The sequence below is a fragment of the Megalopta genalis genome, unplaced genomic scaffold (assembly GCF_051020955.1).
Source record: "Megalopta genalis isolate 19385.01 unplaced genomic scaffold, iyMegGena1_principal scaffold0071, whole genome shotgun sequence".
Classification (NCBI taxonomy): Eukaryota; Metazoa; Arthropoda; class Insecta; order Hymenoptera; family Halictidae; genus Megalopta; species Megalopta genalis.
This window is the reverse complement of record NW_027476140.1, coordinates 776,614-782,613: the sequence shown is the minus strand read 5'-3', so window position 1 is coordinate 782,613 and position 6,000 is coordinate 776,614.

The window sequence follows — 6,000 nt, the reverse complement described above, 5'->3', positions numbered from 1 at the left end:
AAAAGAACAAAAGAACTAAAGAACAAAAGAACAAAAGAACAAAAGAACAAAAGAACTAAAGAACAAAAGAACAAAAGAACAAAAGAACAAAAGAACAAAAGAACAAAAGAACAAAAGAACAAGTGAACAAATGAACAAGTGAACAAATGAACAAATGAACAAATGAACAAATGAACAAATGAACAAATGAACAAATGAACAAATGAACAAATGAACAAATGAACAAATGAACAAATGAACAAATGAACAAATGAACAAAAGAACAAAAGAACAAAAGAACAAAAGAACAAAAGAACAAAAGAACAAATGAACAAATGAACAAATGAACAACAGAACAAATGAGCAAACGAACAAATGAACAAATGAACAAATGAACAAATGAACAAATGAACAAATGAACAAATGAACAAATGAACAAATGAACAAATGAACAAATGAACAAATGAACAAATGAACAAATGGACAAATGAACAAATGAACAAATGAACAAATGAACAAATGAACAAATGAACAAATGAACAAATGAACAAATGAACAAATGAACAAATGAACAAATGAACAAATGAACAAATGAACAAATGAACAAATGAACAAATGAACAAATGAACAAATGAACAAATGAACAAATGAACAAATGAACAAATGAACAAATGAACAAATGAACAAATGAACAAGTGAACAAATGAACAAGTGAACAAATGAACAAGTGAACAAATGAACAAATGAACAAATGAACAAATGAACAAATGAACAAATGAACAACAGAACAAATGAGCAAACGAACAAATGAACAAACGAACAAATGAACAAACGAACAAATGAACAAACGAACAAATGAACAAACGAACAAATGAACAAATGAACAAATGAACAAATGAACAAATGAACAAATGAGCAAACGAACAAATGAACAAACGAACAAATGAACAAATGAACAAACGAACAAATGAACAAACGAACAAATGAACAAACGAACAAATGAACAAACGAACAAATGAACAAACGAACAAATGAACAAACGTACAAATGAACAAATGAACAAATGAACAAATGAACAAATGAACAAATGAACAAATGAACAAATGAACAAATGAACAAATGAACAAATGAACAAATGAACAAATGAACAAATGAACAAATGAACAAATGAACAAATGAACAAATGAACAAATGAACAAATGAACAAATGAACAAATGAACAAATGAACAAATGAACAAATGAACAAATGAACAAATGAACAAATGAACAAATGAACAAGTGAACAAATGAACAAGTGAACAAATGAACAAGTGAACAAATGAACAAATGAACAAATGAACAAATGAACAAATGAACAAATGAACAACAGAACAAATGAGCAAACGAACAAATGAACAAACGAACAAATGAACAAACGAAAAATGAACAAACGAACAAATGAACAAACGAACAAATGAACAAATGAACAAATGAACAAATGATCAAATGAACAAATGAGCAAACGAACAAATGAACAAACGAACAAATGAACAAACGAACAAATGAACAAATGAACAAACGAACAAACGAACAAATGAACAAACGAACAAATGAACAAACGAACAAATGAACAAACGTACAAATGAACAAATGAACAAATGAACAAATGAACAAATGAACAAATGAACAAATGAACAAATGAACAAATGAACAAATGAACAAATGAACAAATGAACAAATGAACAAATGTAAAAATGAACAACGAACAAATGAACAAATGAACAAATGAACAAATGAACAAATGAACAAATGAACAAATGAACAAGTGAACAAATGAACAAGTGAACAAATGAACAAGTGAACAAATGAACAAATGAACAAATGAACAAATGAACAAATGAACAAATGAACAACAGAACAAATGAGCAAACGAACAAATGAACAAACGAACAAATGAACAAACGAACAAATGAACAAACGAACAAATGAACAAACGAACAAATGAACAAATGAACAAATGAACAAATGAACAAATGAACAAATGAGCAAACGAACAAGTGAACAAACGAACAAATGAACAAATGAACAAACGAACAAATGAACAAACGAACAAATGAACAAACGAACAAATGAACAAACGAACAAATGAACAAACGAACAAATGAACAAACGTACAAATGAACAAATGAACAAATGAACAAATGAACAAATGAACAAATGAACAAATGAACAAATGAACAAATGAACAAATGAACAAATGAACAAATGAACAAATGAACAAATGAACAAATGAACAAATGAACAAATGAACAAATGAACAAATGAACAAATGAACAAATGAACAAATGAACAAATGAACAAATGAACAAATGAACAAATGAACAAATGAACAAGTGAACAAATGAACAAGTGAACAAATGAACAAGTGAACAAATGAACAAATGAACAAATGAACAAATGAACAAATGAACAAATGAACAACAGAACAAATGAGCAAACGAACAAATGAACAAACGAACAAATGAACAAACGAACAAATGAACAAACGAACAAATGAACAAACGAACAAATGAACAAATGAACAAATGAACAAATGATCAAATGAACAAATGAGCAAACGAACAAATGAACAAACGAACAAATGAACAAACGAACAAATGAACAAATGAACAAACGAACAAACGAACAAATGAACAAACGAACAAATGAACAAACGAACAAATGAACAAACGTACAAATGAACAAATGAACAAATGAACAAATGAACAAATGAACAAATGAACAAATGAACACATGAACAAATGAACAAATGAACAAATGAACAAATGAACAAATGAACAAATGTAAAAATGAACAACGAACAAATGAACAAATGAACAAATAAACAAAGGAACAAATGAACAAATGAACAAATGAACAAATGAACAAATGAACAAATGAACAAATGAACAAATGAACAAATGGGCAAATGAACAAATGGACAAATGGACAAATGAACAAATGGACAAATGGACAAATGAACAAATGGACAAATGAACAAATGAACAAATGTAAAAATGAACAACGAACAAATGAACAAATGAACAAATAAACAAATGAACAAATGAACAAATGAACAAATGAACAAATGAACAAATGAACAAATGAACAAATGAACAAATGAACAAATGAACAAATTGACAAATGAACATATGACAAATGAACAAATGGGCAAATTGACAAATGAACATATGAACAAATGAACAAATGAACAAATGGACAAATGAACAAATGAACAAATGAACAAATGAACAATTGAACAAATGAACAAATGGACAAATTAACAAATGAACAATTGAACAAATGAACAAATGGACAAATTAACAAATGAACAAATGAACAAATGAGCGAATAGACAATCGCACAAATGAACAAATGAACAAAAGAACAAATGAACAAATGAACAAATGAACAAATGAACAAATGAACAAATGAACAAGTGAACAAATCAACAAGTGAACAAATAAACAAATGGACAAATGAACAAGTGAACAAATGAACAAATGAACAAATGAACAAATGAACAAATGAACAAATGAACAAATGAACAAATGAACAAATGAACAAATGAACAAATGAACAAATGAACAAGTGAACAAATGAACAAGTGAACAAATGAACAAGTGAACAAATGAACAAATGAACAAATGAACAAATGAACAAATGAACAAATGAACAACAGAACAAATGAGCAAACGAACAAATGAACAAACGAACAAATGAACAAACGAACAAATGAACAAACGAACAAATGAACAAACGAACAAATGAACAAATGAACAAATGAACAAATGAACAAATGAACAAATGAGCAAACGAACAAATGAACAAACGAACAAATGAACAAATGAACAAACGAACAAATGAACAAACGAACAAATGAACAAACGAACAAATGAACAAACGAACAAATGAACAAACGAACAAATGAACAAACGTACAAATGAACAAATGAACAAATGAACAAATGAACAAATGAACAAATGAACAAATGAACAAATGAACAAATGAACAAATGAACAAATGAACAAATGAACAAATGAACAAATGAACAAATGAACAAATGAACAAATGAACAAATGAACAAATGAACAAATGAACAAATGAACAAATGAACAAATGAACAAATGAACAAATGAACAAATGAACAAATGAACAAATGAACAAATGAACAAATGAACAAGTGAACAAATGAACAAGTGAACAAATGAACAAGTGAACAAATGAACAAATGAACAAATGAACAAATGAACAAATGAACAAATGAACAACAGAACAAATGAGCAAACGAACAAATGAACAAACGAACAAATGAACAAACGAACAAATGAACAAACGAACAAATGAACAAACGAACAAATGAACAAATGAACAAATGAACAAATGATCAAATGAACAAATGAGCAAACGAACAAATGAACAAACGAACAAATGAACAAACGAACAAATGAACAAATGAACAAACGAACAAATGAACAAACGAACAAATGAACAAACGAACAAATGAACAAACGAACAAATGAACAAACGTACAAATGAACAAATGAACAAATGAACAAATGAACAAATGAACAAATGAACAAATGAACAAATGAACAAATGAACAAATGAACAAATGAACAAATGAACAAATGAACAAATGAACAAATGAACAAATGAACAACGAACAAATGAACAAATGAACAAATAAACAAAGGAACAAATGAACAAATGAACAAATGAACAAATGAACAAATGAACAAATGAACAAATGAACAAATGAACAAATGGGCAAATGAACAAATGGACAAATGGACAAATGAACAAATGGACAAATGGACAAATGAACAAATGCACAAATGAACAAATGAACAAATGTAAAAATGAACAACGAACAAATGAACAAATGAACAAATAAACAAATGAACAAATGAACAAATGAACAAATGAACAAATGAACAAATGAACAAATGAACAAATGAACAAATGAACAAATGAACAAATTGACAAATGAACATATGACAAATGAACAAATGGGCAAATTGACAAATGAACATATGAACAAATGAACAAATGAACAAATGGACAAATGAACAAATGAACAAATGAACAAATGAACAATTGAACAAATGAACAAATGGACAAATTAACAAATGAACAATTGAACAAATGAACAAATGGACAAATTAACAAATGAACAAATGAACAAATGAGCGAATAGACAATCGCACAAATGAACAAATGAACAAAAGAACAAATGAACAAATGAACAAATGAACAAATGAACAAATGAACAAATGAACAAGTGAACAAATCAACAAGTGAACAAATAAACAAATGGACAAATGAACAAGTGAACAAATTAAAACACGAACAACTGAACAAACGAACAAATGGAGAAATGAAGAATTGAAGAAGTGAACAAATGAAGAAATGAAGAATTGAAGAAATGAACAAATGAAGAAATGAGCAAATGAGCAAGTTGAGAAATGAACGAATGAACAAATGATCAAATGCACAAACGATCAAATGAACAAATGAAGAATTGAAGAAATGAGCAAATGAACAAGTTGAGAAATGAACGCATGAACAAATGAACAAATGCACAAACGAACAAATGAACAAATGAACAAATGAACAAATGAACAAATGAACAAATGAACAAATGAACAAATGAACAAATGAACAAATGAACAAATGAACAAATGAACAAATGAACAAATGAACAAATGAACAAATGATCAAATGAACAAATGAACAAATGAACAAATGAACAAATGAACAAATGAACAAATGAACAAATGAACAAATGAACAAATGAACAAATGAACAAATGAACAAATGAACAAATGAACAAATGAACAAATGAACAAATGAACAAATGAACAAATGAACAAATGAACAAATGAACAAATGAACGAATGAACGAATGAACGAATGAACGAATGAACAAATGAACAAATGAACAAATGAACAAATGAACAAATGAACAAATGAACAATGAACAAATGAACAAATGAACA